Source organism: Lissotriton helveticus, chromosome 2_1 (genome assembly GCF_964261635.1).
Source record: "Lissotriton helveticus chromosome 2_1, aLisHel1.1, whole genome shotgun sequence".
Classification (NCBI taxonomy): Eukaryota; Metazoa; Chordata; class Amphibia; order Caudata; family Salamandridae; genus Lissotriton; species Lissotriton helveticus.
Window position 1 is genome coordinate 970,712,177 of NC_136059.1, and position 19,132 is coordinate 970,731,308.

At 47.9% G+C, this 19,132-nt stretch overlaps 1 long non-coding RNA gene across 1 annotated transcript in view; it reads left to right on the top strand.

Annotated features, from left to right (window-relative positions):
- The first annotated feature begins 3,689 nt into the window (after nt 1-3,689).
- Nucleotides 3,690-19,132, top strand: part of LOC144819562 (uncharacterized) — a 363,968-nt gene continuing 348,525 nt past the window's right edge. The window contains exon 1 of the long non-coding RNA XR_013607443.1: nt 3,690-3,748. This is a non-coding gene — a long non-coding RNA (uncharacterized LOC144819562). The remainder of the gene's footprint in view (nt 3,749-19,132) is intronic.

A 19,132-nucleotide genomic window follows, 5' to 3' on the forward strand; every position in this document is an offset into this window, starting at 1 on the left:
GTTTAGCCCGTCTGTGCCCGTCCGGGCCCAGACGGGCCCAGGGCCTGTCATCATGCCCGACTCTTTGCCATCTTTTACTACCAAGCTCCGTTATGAGAGGGACGCTCTCATTGCCTTACGTCCACCTCACCCAACTGTTTGTAGATTTGCACAGGTGGGGACTAGTCCATTTCTACCGTGTAGAGCTTGTGTCTCTGGCCATAACTCAATGGCTGTGAAACGTGCTCTCTCTATGTCCTTACTTAATTGTCGGTCTTTGTCGTGCCATGCCACTGAAATCCATTCACTTATTCTGGACCACGAGCTCGATGTGCTGTTTCTTACTGAGACCTGGCTCTCCCCCAATTCTGGCCCTGACATGGTTAGAGCACTCCCTCCAGGCTTTCATATACTCCACCTTGATAGACCGAAAGGGAGGGGAGGAGGAATTGCTGTTCTTTATAGAGACACGCTCGCTTGTAAGATCCAGAATGGAGGGGTAACTGATTGTGAGAGCTTACAGTTCTCCCTTCGGCTGTCACCTACAGTATCTCTGGTGGGCTTGCTGATTTACCGCCCCCCTGGACCCCTAGGTAGCTTCCCTAACTCTCTTTTAGAAACCACCGCACTTCTTGCCTCTTCTACTTCCAACTTTGTTGTCCTCGGGGATTTTAATATCCATCTGGATGACCCTACGAACATCGCTGGAGTCGATTTGATCGACGATTTCTACTCGTTTGGAATCCACCTGGTCAACTCGGGCGCGACTCATGAGAAGGGCCATCTGCTCGATCCCATATTCTCTAACTTGGACCATCTTGTTCCATCTCCGGCTCTTGCCATGCCTTGGACAGACCACTTTTTGGTGTCCGCGACTTGGCAATTTGATAGTCCAGCTGCGGTAGCTCCAAGGGTTCATACCCTTGAGAGAGCCTGGTCGAGGCTCCCAGTTGACACCTGGGCGGCACACCTGGAGGCCACGCGGCCCCCTCATGGAGCCAATCCGATAGTCGCTGATGCGAATTTACATACCTGGCTCGTGCACTCTTTGGATACCCTCCTTCCCAAAAAGAAACAACTTACAAATGGGAAGAGAATGGGTTCGGCACCTTGGTATTCGTCGGACTTGAGAACCTTGAGGAAGGGGTGCAAGAAGCTAGAGCGGTCCTGGAGGAGAGATTGGAGTGAGGCGAGTCGCAAAGAATATCGTACGGCTCTGAGTAGGTATAAATCCGCTATACGGGTGGCAAAATCAAGATTCTTTGAAGAGCGTATAGGTTCTGCGGCCAACTCTTCTAAAGAGTCATTCAGGGTTATTAAGGAGTTACTTAATGCCCCTGAACCCCGGGTTTTACATGAGGACCCTCGCAAAAAATGCACTGAACTGGCCTCGTTTTTCAAAAGAAAAATTGATAACATACTGGCCTCCCTCCCCCGGCTAGGTGAGGTCCCCGCCTTGGTGGATAATTCCAGTTTTCAATCTAAGATGCAATCGGTGGAGATGGCCTCCCTGGGCCCGGTTACTATGGAGGAAGTTCTGGCGGTTCTGGGCTCAATGAAGAGCGGCTCTCCGAAAGACCCAGCACCTATTAAATATCTCAAACAGGTGTCCTCTGTGATTGGTGGCCCGGTGACGGACTTGATAAACCTGTCCTTTGCCCATGGGGTAGTCCCCCCCAGTTGGAAAGGAGCGGTGGTCAAGGCCCTTTTGAAAAAGCCTAACCTTGATCCCGCTGACCTCGCCAACTTTCGGCCTATCTCCTTGCTGCCGGGTATCAGTAAGGTGGCTGAGAAGCTGGCTAACAGACGCCTCTCGGACTTCTTGGAAGCCAATTCCCTCCTGGGCGATTCCCAAACGGGCTTTCGTCCCGGTCAGGGGACTGACACTGCCCTCTTGGCGGTCGTGGAGAATGCTAGGAGCATGCTGGATGCGGGGGGATCAGTGGCAGTGATCCTCCTGGACCTCAGCGCTGCTTTTGATACCGTGGACCATCAGGTGCTTCTCCAACGGCTGTCAGGGGTGGGGGTTACGGGTCTGGCCCTCAAATGGTTCGCTTCCTTTTTGGAAGATCGTTCATTTGAGGTGTGGGAAGGCCATGAAAAATCATCTTCAACCCCTCTCCAGTGTGGTGTGCCACAGGGCTCTTCATTGAGCCCTACTTTATTCAACGTTTACATGGCCCCCCTGGAGAGTGTGGTACTGCCGCTGGGTATTAAAATCATCAGTTATGCTGATGATACTCAGCTGGTGGTAGGCCTTTCCCAGTCGGCGTTCCATCCCGACCGGCTGCACACATGTCTTGAGAAGATCTACACGTGGATGTGCAGCTCAGCCCTAAAGTTAAATGGCTCCAAGACGGAACTGATGCTGCTGGGGAACTCCTCTCCATCTCTGTCCCCCAGCAGCTGGCCAGACTGTCTGGGACCGGTTCCCCCCCCCAAACGGGAGATCAAGAGCTTGGGGGTATGGCTGGAGCAGGACCTATCGTTTAAAACTCATGCCAAAAAGACTGCTGGCGTGTGCTTTGGCCTGCTCCGCGCAGCCCAGAAGATTTTGCCTCTGCTCCCAGTGACCACCCGAAGGCTTCTCATCCAGGGACTTATCATCTCGCGGCTGGACTTCAGCAATGCGCTATTCCTGGGTGCACCCGAATCTACCCTGAATAAACTGCAGCAAGTGCAGAACGCGGTAGCCAGACTTCTGACGGGTCTCCCTAGGCGTCAATCTGCTCGCCCGGCGCTGAGGGCACTGCACTGGCTCCCTGTGAGAGACAGGGTGAAATTTAAGTCACTTTGTATCGCTCACAAAGTCCTGCACGGGGTAGGTCCACCTATTCTGGGGGAGATGGTGCAGCCCTACAAGGCCCCTCGCTCTCTTCGCTCTGACGATCAACATCTCCTTCGGGTTGGCAGGGTGAAGAAGGCAAGAACGGGTGGCAGAAGGTTTTCAATAAATGTGGCCTCTTTGTGGAACTCGTTGCCCCTACAACTGCGCTCGGAAGCCAGCCTGCTTCGGTTTCGAAAACTTTTAAAAACTTTTCTGTTTTCTGGTTAATTCCTTCATTCTTTAGTAGTGTTATGTTCTGGTAAGCGCTGGGATGCCTATAGGTAACCAGGCGCTATACAAAACTCAGAATAATAATAATAATAATAATAGTGAGGCGTAACAAAGAGGAATATCTTTATTTCTTCTCGTTATTTCCTCTATTCACATGTGCTGCATTCTGCATCACATAAAGAAAGAGGAAAATGCCTTCAATTATTGTTTTTGTGTAGGAAGGTGTCATTTCTTGCACAAAATCTATCCTGCCTGCAACACAGGCACCCTTGCACCAACGTGCAAGGGTTTCTGTGTTGGCACTAGGTAGCAAACAGTGCACCAGTGCAAGGAGAGAGCAGGAATGTTTCATATATTTGTAAATAAGGAGCATTTCTGCTCTCTCAGTTTCATGCAAAGCAGCACAGCTATTTTGCTTGCTGCCCTGCATTGCGTGAAAGATTAGCAAATACGTTCCTGAATGTTTGACTTCCTAAGTTTTCAAAATATAAAATAAACATTTTTGGTGATACACTTTAGATAGAAGATAGATAAGTATACCTTAGGTTAGTGAGGGATTGTTTTCGTAACTTGTGCAGATGGTTACAGGCACCTAACTATGTGCATTATGTTTTTCTCTAGTTCCGGAAATAGTCCAGGCTCCCGAGAAGCAGGGCAGAGGAGAAGACCACCATCCTGTGGAGGGGGAAGGAGTGGTGGCAACGACAGGTGGTAAGTCACTTTCCTTTCTCAATGACAATTACTGCATATGTTAAGGTATTCATTTTTTCCCCAATTCCAGTTACCAATCCCGTTAGGTATTTTTTTGCCTTCTCTGTTTCCGTCTCATCCTCTCTTAAATTGGTGGCCAGTACCCTCTCACCTACAACTTATCCCATTCTTTCTGTCCCAGCCAGCCCAGAAATTGCATGCTCATCTGCCACATTTTCCCATATTTTCTGCCCCAGTGACTACTTACATGGCTTCCATTACTGTTCTTTTTTCTACCTTTCAATAACCATACTACTAAACCTACTACTACCTGATGAGTCTGACCCACAACAAGTCAATATCCAATCCTTTACCTAGCCTAAGCCCAGTAATGTTTATAACTTACCTTACCCTACACTTCCTTGCCTGATTGTCAAGGAAAAGCGTTGGATGGTCTAGTTTGGGACTTAGGAGGGAGCAAGATAAGGGAAGGGCCATTGGAATTTATGATGACTTGCCATTAGCTATCCCAAAAAACATGCTGGTCCACCTTTAATGTTGCACTTATATAGTCCAGTAAACTGTGCAGTATGAATGTAACGCACCATATCAATGGTAATAGATATTTATATTTGGCAGCTAATTAATTTATGAACAGAAGCACACATTAAGGGTATGTTACAAGTGTCTGTATAAAGTCTTTTCTTGCCTCAACAGGCGGAGATACATATAGCGCACCTCCATGAGACACACCTTACGGCAAAAGAGGACCAAGCTCTGCAGAAGAGATGGTGGGGACAAACATTCTACACTACATACTCTGCTTTGCCAGGGGCTCCATGATCTGGGTGAGGGCGGGCGTTCCATTTCAGGTTATCAGCAAATGAATAGACCCAGAAGGCTGATATGTGGTGCTTAGAGGGAGACTAGAGGAAAAAAAAATAAGCATTGTCTATGTGTATGCACCGAACATGGACCAACCACTATTTCCAGCGTGACTATCCCAACAGTTGGCCCCATATCTGGCGACCACAGTGCTCATGGGCGGCGACTTTAACGCCATTGCTGATGTGGACTTTGACAGGTCACATCCATCACTACCAGGCTCCCAGACGGTCCGACATGCAAGGGCGTTTTGAGACTGGCAGGGACATTGGGGACTAGTGGACCCATGGCGAACCCTACACCCCCAGGACATAGACTACTCATTCTTTTTGTAAATACACGAGGCATACACACGGTTGGAAACGTTCCTATGCTCTCCAGACACACATGGGCAGGTGACAAACACTGAGCACCTGACGAGGACGATATTTGATCATAACCCCTTACTACTTGTTCTCAGCTGGACGAGCGGAGCTCCAGCCATCCCTACCTGGCGACTGCGCCCGAGACATTGGAAGACCAGGTCTTTAGGGAAGGTACCAGAGAAAAGATCACACAATATTTCCATGACAATGAAGGGACGGCGTCCTCTCTGCTCCATGAATGGGATGCCTTCAAGGTGACCATTAGAAGCCATTATATAGCAGAAGTAACAGGCATCAAGCGTACACTGACAGCGGACGTCATAACTGCTAAAAGAAATTACGACGTATAGAGAGGGCAAGACCGAAGCGCCCTGATAGCCAAGAGGCACTCCTAGAAGTGTGCGAGACAGTAAAACAACAGACAGAGAGGCTGCGAGCCTTTGATTATCGGCAATACATAGACCACACACATGCAGAGCGCAATAAATCAGGTTCACTGCTGGCGTGGCTCGCCAACCTGCACAACAGGGGGTCGCTGACGATGGAACTGGAGGACGACAATGGATACAGACGATATGCAGAAGACGAGCTCAACGACATCTTTGCCAAATACTACACCAAGCTATACAGTAGTATTATTGGGAGTGGGGGAGAGACATTGGGAGATTATCTTGCTGAGCTGGAGCTCCCACAGCTAGAGCATGAGGAAGCAGAGGAACTGGGGGCGGACATTTCGCTGCGGGAAGTGAGAGTAGCCATCAAGCACATGACGCAGAACAAAACGCCAGGGACGGATGGTTCCCGGCAGAGTTCTACAGGACATATGCTGAAGAGCTGGCCCATAAGCCGGTTGTACTATATCGGTCAGCGACAGAAAAGCACCATCTGCCTGACACTACAAGGGAGGCCCTCCTAGTCCCAGTACTTAAGCCCAGAAAACCGCCTCATGATAAAACTAGGCCACTGTCCATGCTTAAGATGGACTATAAAATGCTAAGCAAAATTTTGGCAAATAGATTGCTTCCCCACATGCCCCAGTTAGTGCATGCAGACCAAACAGGATTTATCCCACAACGGAACACGGCCATCAACATCAGGCGTCTCATGGCCATACTGATGGCAGAGGACTATGCCAAAGACAAAGCTGCAATATTTGCAGTAGTCATCGAAAAAGCCTTTGACAGTCTAGAATGGCAATACCTCTACAGCATTCTGGAAGTGATGGGTCTAGAGGCAGGATTCATAGGCTGGGTGAAACTGCTATACACGGATCCCCGGGTGTGGGGGCAAACAGGGAAAGTAATCTCCCAGAGCCTGAGTGTAGAGAGAGGGACTCGGCAGGGATACCCTCGCTCCCCTCTTTTATTCGCATTGGCTATGGAGCCGCTGGCATGTCGGGCCAGGACAGGACTACACCGGGCTGGCGATTAATGGCGTGCATCACTGCATAGCACTCTATGCGGATGATTTACTCATATTCTTGCACAATACAGATGGAGACTTGCAGGGGGCCAGAGGTATATTGGAAATCAGGATTACGAGTAAGCTGGCAGAAATCTGAGGTATTTCTTGTCACGCCTACGGAACGCCCACCAGAAGATCTCGGGACCTTGAGATGGGAACCCACATGCTTAGAATATCTGGGAGTGAGGGTATATCATGAAACGGCAGACCTAATAGAGGGCTATGTGGGAAATGTGCCTCCATGGACTTTTGGGGGTCCCTTCCACGGTCAGTGGCAGTCAGGGTGGCCCTCCTGAAGATGGTGGCATTGTCCCATCTGCTCTACATATTTGGGATGCTCCTGATTTGGATCCCATGTGCGACATTCCGCGAACTGTACTCACAGATTATACATTTTTTGTGGGGATCGGGACGCAGAAGAGTGGCTCTGCACACGATGCAGCGTTCCACAGCCACAGGAGGACTAGGGGTCCCTGACCTCGAGGCTTACTGTCTGGCAGCACAGTTGCAATGGTTCGTAAGATGGCTGGCAGGCAGTAGAGACCCAGAACAGATGCACACACAGTCGGCGCCAGAACCCCAAGTCCTAACAAAAATGCTCTTAAGGCTAAGGCAGGCACTCCATCGGAGTACGGATGAAGAGATGGTAATTACGAAGTGCTGGGCGAGTTGGCTCCAAAGATCAGGCTGCAGGGTCCCTTACTTGCCAGACATACCTATTGATATGCTCTGCCAACTGCTACATTGAGGGACCTGGGCTGGGCTAAATGATTGGAAGGAAGCTGGGCTGAAAGTGGTTGGAGACCTTTTCAGGGAAACTCAAATTGTTCCATTTGAGGATCTACAAATGGAGTTCAACCTCCCGCAGGGGCAGTTACTGCTCAACAGGGCTGTTACTGTGGCATTCCGAAAACACTGGGCGACGGGGGCGACTGAGCTAAGAGTGCTAGACTGCTGTAGATATGTAGTCCTCTCTGCAGGTAGGATTAAAACAGTCTCTTGCATATATAGAGAGATTAGGCGGGACATCCAGAGGCCCATGGAGCGGCTGCGAGCATAGTGGGAGGAAGATCTAAGAGCACCCATTATAGAAAAAGATTGGGATGTTATTGTGGAACACACCCTGAAGGTCTCTAGGAACGCAAGGTTCAAACTCATACACTACTATGTGCTTCACAGGGCGTACTTAACGCCAGCCAGAATCAGCAACTACTTCTGGACAGAGGAGGCAGCATGCCCACGCTGCGGGGATGAGGAGGCGCAAATCCTGCACATGTTGTGGGACTGCCCAGGTTTGAGAGAATTCTGGGAGGAGGTACTAGCGACTGTTGAGAGAGTGATAGATAGGACAATTGACCACATGCCGCGCCACTGCATACTGCACTGGTTCCCACATACAGCCAAGACGAAGGTTACTGGGCGTTTCCAAGACTTAGTATTTGTACTGGCGAAAAGGGAAATCACAAAGAATTGGAAATCAGCCATGGGCCCCCAAATAAGGTGCTGGAGAAGGGAAATGGAGAAATGGGCAGCTGCAGATCATAGGGTCTTATTGCGCGCAGCGAACAGAGGCATAGGAAACCTGGAAACAGTGAGGGCCTGGGGTGACCTAGTGAATGACCTACAAACTCCAGACCTATACGATACAGCAGATGACCAACCGGATTCACAACCGCAGACCAGGGACATTGGAGAACTGAGGGCGGTAACGACGCCCCCTGCTGTCTCCAGTCCCCACCTACCTATTGAGCACCGCCCAATGTACGAACTATACGGATAGCCGAGGACATAGTACTCCCCGCTGACACATATAACTGATGCTAAGCAACTTGTTTAGGGAAGAGGGGAGGGAGGGAGTTGAAAGTAAGACCTGGATGGACTGGTTGTATAATTTAAACTAAACGGATTCTAACATGGAAGACTCGGAGTACGCTGTAATGTACAAGGTGGAACAATGTCTGACACTTGAGATGTAAGAGAACTTCTGTGAATGTTATGCACACTAAATGCCAATAAAATCGGTGTTAAAAAAAGGTGTATTACAAGTTTCACCACTTGAAATCACTTCAACTTTTCATATTTTTTATAAAAAGCATAGCTATTTTATTAAATATTTTATTGCAATTTTCTGTATTCAACACCTTCCAATGTTATACCTACAAATAAAACCAAAGGTACATAGAGTAAATGTATACAACATAATGTCTACATCAACACATATTCGTGACCTGTGATACATAATAGATAGGTATCCGGAACGTAACAAACCAGTATTTGTTCCATCATACGTTTTCAGGGTTGCATGGGTCGAGGTTAATCATCATCGTCTCCTGTGACAATACCATAATATTACAACCAGGGACTCTATATTGTAGTAAACGTCCTCGGGTACCCCCTAGTTTTATACATTACTTTTTCAGCTGCCTTTAGTGGTCCATCCCACTCTTCCAATCTTGCAATACAGGGGATTCCGGTGTTCCCCACTGCTTAGAACATCTTGCTTTGCCACCACAAGTCCCAAATTAATGAACAGGAGTTTGGCTGTAGGGATATCTATATCTGTAGGAATATCCAACAATAGATACTTAGAATCCAATGGTATTGTCACAGCCAATATTTCAGTAAGTTCTGAATGCTGGGCCACTCCCATAGTGTATGTGTATACGATACTCTCTCAGCCCCACATTGGAGGGAACTAGCAGAGTCAGCTCTACCAAAACTATGCAAGCAGGTCCTGTTGTAATAGACCCTATAAAGGATTTTAAATTAGATTAATCAGAGACGTGATTTAATTGCAACTTACCTCGGGTGCATCAATGGTGCCTCCCGATCCAGGTCATCAAGGTTCCCCAGTTCATTTTCCCAACGAGACTTCAGTTTCATTAAGGTGTCAGTTCTATTAATAATCAGTGTATAATGTCCATGACAAAGCCTTCTCTTCGATTTCCCCCGTGAGTAACCTCCCTTCTAGTGGTGCGTATTCCTGTACATTATCAGTGTCAAGTCTCTCTGTCTTTCAGGCATGTGAAAGCTGGGGGTATTTGAAGTGTTGTGTCAAGTTGAGTTGGTAGTCTCTTTGCAGGGAGCTAAAAGGGATGAGAGCACCTCCTTCCATGATCTATCCTAATTTAGAAATCCAGAACATATCCCAGGCCTTAAAACCTTGCAACTTTGTAAATTCCTTTAGGTGTGTCCACACCCATGGAGGTGTTTCCCGGGTGACTCGCCCATTCTATCTCATCCATTTTTCTGCCTCTTTCCATGCGTCAAAAGTCACCTGGGTCGCTGGCAGTAATTTTTTCACCCCTTTTCCACCATATAAATAGTGTATTTAGGAGTGGGAATAGAATTGGATTCACTCTAATGCATATGTGGGGTGATCTCCCAGTATATGTTCCCAATCATTAAACACAATCAAGTGAGTCGCCCAATAGTAGGCTTTAATGCCAGGAACGGCGATACCCCCATTATATTGATTACTTTGTAGGGTGTGCATATGAACGTCCGGGTCTTCCCTTTCATTGAGTCCAAGGATTGGGTATTATCGGAAGTATCTATGTTGAAAACCTCCCTGCGATTCACATATGTTTTCCTCCTTACGCTTGTGTGTGTGCCTCTCTCTCTATGTCTGAGGATAATCCATGATTCAAGGGACCTCACTCAGGCAGAAGAGAATATTTATTCTGCTTAACACTTGCCTGGATCTCAAGATGCTTCCTTTCTGCCCTTTGTGACTTAGGTCTTGCCCCTAGCTGTGAATCACTAATGTTCCAATCCCAATCTGGTCTGCCAGTTCACAGAGGAGGTTGTTCTTCTATCCGTGTCCAGTCTCTTCCAGGGTCTGGAAGAAGATTGTCGTTTGCTCAAAGATGTCTTTGAGTTTGGCAGGAAATAAATTAATATATTGCACGTTCATCGCTCTGAGTTTTGTTTTAATTGAATCAGAAGTGCGCCTTTCCTTTTAAATAAAACATTTAGGGCTATATGCAGGTAAAATCAGTTTTGCGAATCCTTAATACCGATTTTTAGCAAATCGCTATTAAGGACTCGCAAAATGGAATGTATGTAGGAATTGCAATAATAATTGCGATTCCTTAATATTCCTTAATTGCGAATTGCAAATCGCAATTTGCAATCAAGGAATACCTTCCCATTCATTCCTATGTGCCTAGAGGCCATAGGAATGAATGGGAATTGCGCACGCAATTTGCGAGAACCTATTGGGTACTCGCAAATTGCTTGCGCAATTTCAAGGGTGCAAGGGTTCCAAAAGGACACCCTGTTGCACCCCTGAAATGTGTATGTGTGCACATGTGGTGCCCATTCATGCCCGAAGGGCATGTATGTGTGCCACATGGCACTGTGAAAAAATAAAAAAAGTGCTTTTTTAAAGGAAATCGCAAATTACCACCAACTTGAAATTGGTGGTAATTTGTGATTCTGAAGGCAATATTGCAATTTGCGATGCCTACTAGCAAAGCATTTAGGGAATCCCAAATTGCGATTCTCTAAATGCTTGCGCAACATAAGGAATCGCAATTTTGCGATTCCTTATTTTGGGAGTAGGTATTTGCCTTCCTGCATTACATATAGCTGAATTGCGATCACAAACGCTAAATTTCTGAAAATGTCAGCATTGCTGATTGTTGTTGCCCCTGTGGAGCCCATGTGTACTCTATCTGGAGGCATGGAAAGGTAGGGCAAAAATCATATAAATAATACATTAAATAATTGCTGGTACCCTCCAGATCCCATGGGGACTCTATGAGAATCAGGGGAAAGCTGTCATGGCCATGAATCCTCAGGATCCTATGTTGTTCTATATGGTGCACCTCCTGATAGCCCCAAGGTCTGATTGAGTATACAGACTTAATGGAGTGATCAAGTGGGGGAAGAGAAGGATGGGAACAGCGGAGAAGGAGACCTGTAATGAGAGCGATAAAGTTTAGAACACAGTACACCAATACATGCACAATGACACCTTATTATCTCCTATTTGAGTATCTAAATATACCTGTAAAATAAAATTCTTCCTGATTCATAGACCGCTTTTCGTGGTGAAAGACTCCACTAAGATCTAAGGATGGAACCACAGAATTAATAACCTTTCCTGGTAACCCAATCCTGTCATTGAGAATCCTAACTCTCGAGAAACAACACCTACCCAGGTTTCTGTAGAGTGGATCGAAACAGGGGCGAAGAGCTGTCTTCCTGTTAGCTCAGGTACCCCTGTTGTGAAAGAGCACAAAGAAACAAACAAGTGCCTCAGCACTATTAACGATGGTGCATAAACGGTGGTACAACTCATAGGGAAATGCAATCATAGAAATCCGTGCTTAACATCAATTCTTCTGGGTGTTTAGCTAGATTTCACTCTTCGTATGAAGACTCATAACTGCGGCTCCGTTATTCCAAGGTATATAAATCATAATAGTCAGCTTGTATCCCTTGGGAGGATCAACCAATGCATAACAATGTTACAGAATACAACGTGCCATAAAATAATAGAATATTTCCAAATAGTTCCTTGGATATCGATACTTTTTCACTCAGAATGTATACACCAGTATTTGCCAGATTGTCCCAGCTTAATGTGTTCTCTCTACATGAGTCAAAAATTTGCTAACATTCGTGCCAAGAATTTTCAATTCTATTAAGGACACGGAGGCGAGGATTATGCTTCTCATTCTTTTACTGAAACTCACAGCAGCCAATGAAAATACGTATTTTTCATTCAATAACAGTAACCAAACTACATATCCCATCATGACATGTACTTAGGCACGCCCCCTTAGTCCATAAGAGCTCCTTGCGTGCAGCCATCTTCCTCTTTCTTTGAGGCGAACAAGTCCAAAGCAACTTGAAATTTCATAAATCCTCCAACGTGGAAGAAACAACCAAACATCTTAGGATGCATTTCCTGGCAATCTTCTACGTTCAGTCTGCTTTTTTGTCTGAACCTGAAATAAAGGAAATGAAACCGTAACCACCGAAAACAACTGGGTGGGCAAGCAGGTATACAAGTAACCATGCCGGGTGGGATAATCCTCACCTCCGTGTCCTTAATAGAATTAAAAATTCTTGGCACGAATGTTAGCAAATTTTTGATTCTATTACAGGACCGGAGGCTTCACATTAAGCTAGTTTAACGCTTATTGAAAACAACAGAGGTAATATCCCCCACCGGGTTATAATAGTATGTCCTAAAATTGGACTCTGCGGACCAATCTGCACTATGCATAATGTCCTTGATGCTGGAACCCAACATGAATGACTTTGAGGCCATAGCGCCTCTAACAGAATGAGCACCAAATATGGTAATGTTAATGCCAGCTTCTTTCATGATATAACGAAGCCATCTGGCAATGGTGGCAGCCGCCACAGCTTTAAAAGGTTTTTGCAAAGCAAGTAACAATTGTGAACAGCCCCGAGGCCTAATGGCCTTTGTGCATTCCTCATACGTCTTCAAACATTGAACTACACACAACTTCTCATTATCATGAAATGCATTGTAATTAATATGACGTGACATTGTCTTTGTGCGTCCTGTAATTGTAAAGGAAACTCCTTCCGGAGTAAATACTCTACCTGTTACGTTGAGAGCTCATACGTCCGATGAACGCCTACATGCTGAGAGGCAAAGTAACATGGCTAACTTGGCCGTTATTTGCTTCCTAGTTAACAGTGAATTGACTGGCCATTTGTTAAATAGAGCTAGAACTAAAGACACGTCCCACAAACCTGTGTATTTGGGTTTTGGGGGATTGGACACCCTAATGCCTTTGAGCAACTTGCAAACTACCGGGTGCATACCTACCGGTTTCCCGTCTACTTGTGCATGCCCCGCTGATATGGCGGACCGGAAATTATTCACCGATCTGTAAGCCAATCCGTCCGCTGCCTTATCCGATAAGAAGTTTAACACATGGGAAAGTTCTGCCCCCACGGGATCCAGGTGTCGTTCCACGCACCAATCCACCCAGTTCGTCCAGGCTGAGGAGTACCGTTTCCTTGTGGATGGCGCCCAAGCCTGCCTGATAAATTCGGAAGTTCTGCTCGAAACCCCTGGCAACTGCCACTGCTCCCTGAAAGCCTCCAAGCCATCAGCTGAAGTCTGCCTTCCATTATCAATGGATGCCGCTCCTGATGAGGGCCCTGCAATAGCAGATCCGACTCCGGAAGAAGTCTGGGGAGATCGCAACTCCATTGTAATAACTTGGGGAACCACGACTGGGACGTCCACCACGGCGTCACCATGACTATCTCCGCCCGTTGTCTGATCACCTGTGACATAACTCAGGGGATCAACATGAAGGGGGGAAAGGCATATTGAATTCCCTTCGACCAGTCCTGGAGAAAGGCATCGGTCGCCTTTACTAGAGGGTCCGGTCTACAACTGAAGAACTGAGGCATTTGATAAGTCAGTCTGGAGGCAAAGAGATCTGTCTGGAATGGACCCCAAATAGTCTGCAGCCATTGAAAGACCTCCGGGAGCAACTTCCAGTCACTGTAGTCCCTGAGGTATCTCGAATTCCAATCTGCCACCTGATTGGACTGGCCCGGCAGGTACTCCGCTATTATGGATATTTGGTTCGCCAGGCAATAATGCCAAAAATCTTTGGCTATCTGTACAAGCAGCGACGACCTCGTGCCGACCAACTTGTTGATGTATCTCACCGCTGACACGTTGTCCATGCGAAGGAGGATACAACAAGAGGTCTGCCTCGGGGACAACGTCCGCACTGCGAACGACCCTGCGAGTAGCTCCAAGCAATTTATATGTATCGCAAGCTCCTGTGGAGACCATCTGCCGCCTGTAGAAATGTCTCTGCAGCGCGCCCTCCAGCCCCAGCGGCTGGCGTCGGACTCGATTATGACCTCCGGCTGGGAGCCGAATATTGCCCGGCCGTTCCAGGCGTCTACATGGCCTAGCCACCATTTCAGTTCGGTCCTTACTTCCTGCGAGAGAGGGACGACGTCCGAATATGACAGTCCCTTCTGCAGGTGCCTGATCTTTAGCTGTTGCAGGGCTCTGTAGTGAAGAGGGCCCGGGAATATCGCTTGGACCGATGAGGCCAAGATTCCCACTACTCTGGCGATTGCTCTGAGGGTGACCGTCTGATTGCTCAGCAACTTCCGGATCTCCTTTTTTAGATCCTTAAGTTTCTCCTTTGGAAGACACAGTTGTGCCGCCATTGAATCTATCGTGAACCCCAGGAAATCTATTACCTGGGTGGGGACCATCACAGATTTCTTCGAATTGATGACAAAACCCAAGTTTTGAAGCAGCGCCGTCGTCCGCGCGAGGTGCTGCTGAAGGATCCTCTGATCCTGCGCCATGATCAGGATGTCGTCCAGGTAGATTATGAGACGAATCCCCTTCTCTCTGAGATAAGCCACGACCGGTTTCATTATCTTGGTGAAACACCAAGGAGCCGAGGAGAGCCCGAAAGGCAGAGCAATAATTCGTACCATTGGCCCTTCCACCTGAACTTGAGGTACCTGCGATGTGGTGGGAAGATTGGGACGGAGATATAGGCGTCTTTGAGGTCCAATTGGACCATCCAGTCCCCTTACTGCAGCAAGTCTGTCAAGAGATGGATGCCCTCCATCTTGAAGTGATTGTAAGTGATAAACTGATTGAAGTCCCTGAGATTCAGAACCAACCTGTGTCCGCCTCCCTTCTTCTGAACAATTAATATATTGCTGCAAAAGCCGTGAGGCACCTGGTCGGCCGGTGCTATCGCGTGCTTTTGCAGCAACCCTCGATCTCCTCTTCTATAAAACTGAGATCTAGTTGGGAAAAATGGAGACTTGCAGGAATACCTGATTGAACAGGACGAGAATAAAACTCCAAGTGAAAGCCCTGCACTGTCTGCAACACCCAGGCGTCCTGTGTAAGCTCTTGCCATTGGAGGCCGTGTTGCGTCCGACCCCCCAAAGGAAAGAGAGAAAGATCTGCAACTCTCACCTGTGGTCTGCTGATTTCTGAAGTTTCCTCTATTGTTGTTCGACTGAAAACGATTCCTGCTGAACCTCCTGCGCGAGGGATAGAAGGTCCCTCCTCTTGTCGAATCGTAATCATTCCTGCCCCGACCATAATCACCTCTCTGGGGGCCTTGGGGACCTCCACGGCCCGACGAGCAGCCCCCCGCCTCGCCCAGCCCTGTTAAAAACACCTTGGCTTAGCGCTCTTTTGATGCCTGACTGCGCCTTGTCCAGCGCCGTGAAAGTCCCGACGTATTTTGATACGTCCTTGACAAACTTATCCCCGAATAGCTGACCCGCTGCCAGTGGTCCCGGCTCTGCGTCTGCCAACTCTGTCAGATTGCCGTCCATTTTAATCAAGAGGGATTTGCGCCGCTCTGAAGATATGGTGCAATTCGCGTTGCCGATAAGGCATATGGCCCACTGTGTCCATCCTGCCAGCACATCGGGGTCCACAGGTGTCGATGACTCCTTGGCCGCTAGGGCCATTTCCAGGATTTTTGCCAAAGGGCCTACCGCGTCCAACATTTTGTCTTGGCAGCCCCTCCAAGCCCGGTCTAGACCACGCTTGGGATCCTTTGAAAACTTTTTTAGAAAGGTCAAAAGACTAGCGTCGACCTCCGGCGTTTCTGCCTCCTTGCCCGGGAGATCTGGACGTGGGCACTCAGACCTGAGGCGATTACGCACCTCCCTCGGGAAACTTTTCCGAAGATTCTCATGAAGGTAAGCCGTGACCGCGGCCGGGGGCACCCAGTCCGAGGACCTGGGGTGCATTATATCCGACGGGTCGAAAGTGAATGGGGTGTTTACAGGTACTACCCCAGCTGGTTGAGACGTATTCGCTTTCTTTGGAGGAGGCTCCTCCGAGGTGTCTGTGTCTGTGTCCGTGTTAGTGGTATTTGTGTCGGTATCCGTGTCCGGATAGGATTTGCGCTTGGATTTAGCCTGCCCCGGGAATAAGAGTGGTCAACTGCCCCTCCGGCGGGCAACGTGGATAAGACTTGCGCATGTGGCCACTTAGTAGAGTCAGCTGCTGGCTGACTTGACGCAGATGCCTCTGCCTTCTTCTTTTGCGGCTTGTCGTAGCCGTGCCTCTTAGCTAAGCCCTCCAGTTGCTTCCTGATCAGGCGTAGGGCTGCAGCTAGGGCTTGCTGGACAGTTTGTGGGACCGTAGTCTCCATAGCCCTATTCACCGAGGACTGGACGGAGGAGTCCAATGCATTCACCAGATTGTCCTCTAAGACAGCCTCCTGCTGTCCCTCATATGTCTCCTCCTCAGCATACTCCTCATAGTATTGCTCTCCTTCGGACATTTTTTAGAGGTGGCTTACTACTTTCACTCTAGTTAACTGCAGCACACTGTGCTGTTGGAAGACCTTCTCAGGCCACAAGGAGGGTAATGGGGGGGGGTCAGCCCACACTGCACACTTAGGATTCGACGTTGGACCCCCTCAGCAAAGCTGTAATCAGAAGGGCCAGAGACCCAGGCCAAGGTAAGGTATAAAGAGTGTGTGCTCACTCTGGAGAAAGGCCACTATTTTACAACCTTTGCAGGCGATTTTTAAGCAGAGCGACCACCGATGTGCTAATTAGTCAGAAATTGTGAATCAGCTGCCTTTGCTATTAGCATCAGCCCTAAGCAAGCTTTTAAGGGTATAATACTATACCGCCCCCCTGGCCCCCGTAACCTTTTTCTCTCCACTTTTTCTGACCTGAACGATAACGTTATAGGTTCAGACAAATATACTATACTGGGAGATTTTAATTTTCATTTGGAAGAACAGGAAAACTCAGACACTACTCAACTTATTTCCGACCTTTCTAATTTAGGATTGCACCAATTAGTCAGGGGTAGTACTCATCAAGCTGGACATACCCTTGATGGTCTGTTCACAAATGATCCTGACATCTCTGTGCTGGACATTATCCCCATCACGTGGTCAGACCACAGGGTTATTATATTCCAGCTAGATATAAGATCTGTATATCCCTCATTTCCCAGGCCCCGATCTAGGGTGGGGACCCGTGCCTGGAAAAATGCAGATATACCTCAGATGCTGGACTTCCTAGCCTTTTCCTGTCCTCTGGACGGAAACACTCCTGTACTATCAGCTTCAGATTTCCAGGATTGGATCTGTACCGCAGCTGATTTAGTGGCCCCTGAAAAACGCACGAGACCAAACAGAGCATCTCCTTCGGCTGCCTGGTATAACGAAGATCTTAGACTTCATCGCCAACATTGTAGGAACTTAGAAAGGCGATGGAGGAAAGCCTATTGCCCCATAGCTAGGCAAATTTATAAAGATGCTCTTGCAGTCTATAAAAAGGCGGTTATGGCTCAAAAAACGGCTTTCTTTTCGGCGCGAATTGAGACCGCTGCCAACTCTGCCAGAGAGTTGTTCTCTGTTGTCACGACACTGTCCACACCTCCCTCTGGCTCTGGAGGTGAGCCCTCACAGAATTTTTGCAATGAACTATCCACCTTTTTTACCTCAAAGGTGGCAGACATATATGCATCATTTAAAGGGGAAACAGAAACTGAATATAGAGGCGGTACTGGGGAAGAAGGGTCTTACCACCACAACCGTGATTTCTTTTCATGTTTCTCACTTGCCTCACATGATGATGTCACCAAACTCATTTCCTTCATCAAATCCGGCTCCCCTTTGGACCCATGCCCCCCTTCAGTGATGTCAAAACTCACAGAAGTGATCTCACGCCCCCTTATTGAGATTTGCAATTCTGCATTTCAGACAGGCCAATTTCCCAATATATGGAAGAAGGCTGTCATAAAACCTCTTTTAAAAAACCCTTCCCTAGATCCCACAGCTGTTGCCAGTTACAGACCCATTGCGTGTCTGCCCTTTCCTGCCAAAGTATGCGAATTTCTGATGAATAGACAGCTCTCAGAGTTCGTCGAGACCCACCAACTTCTCGACGACACGCAATTTGGTTTCAGGAAAGGGCATGGAACAGAGACCGCTTTGATAAAGGCCTCTGATGAGATCAGGGTGATCATGGATCAGGGAGGGGCGGCTGTCCTGATCCTCTTGGATTTGTCAGCGGCCTTTGACACGGTCGACCATGTCACTCTAGTCGACCGTGTCACAGCCCTGGGGATAAACGATTTGGCCAGGGATCTTATTTAATCTTTCCTCGCAAACCGCACCCAGATGGTGAGGCTGGGAGAATTTTATTCACCTATCTCTGCTCTCCCCTGTGGAGTCCCACAAGGCTCCTCGCTAAGTCCGATGCTATTTAATATCTATGTAGCGGACTTAGCGAGGGTAATAAAGGCCTATGGGGTACGGCTTACATCTTACGCAGATGATACCCAGCTGGTCCTGGCTATCCACAGGGATGGCCTTGCTGTGGCAGCTAACTTCCAGAGAGCTATGCTTGAGATCAGTACCTGGATGACCTCGAACTGTCTTAGACTCAACTCGGACAAGACCGAGATTATGACCTTCGGAAAACTTTCCCCTGAATGGTCTTCCAGTTGGTGGCCGGAAATGCTTGGCCCTCCACCTGTCCCAGTGGAAAAAGCCAGAAATCTGGGAGTGATATTTGATAGCAAGCTGGCTTTTGACCTTCATACCAACAAGGTTGTTTCGTCATCATTCTTTATTTTGAAAAAAATAAAGAAACTACTGCCTTATCTCCCTCCCTCAGCTGGGAAGACTCTGGTCTCCACCTTAGTCTT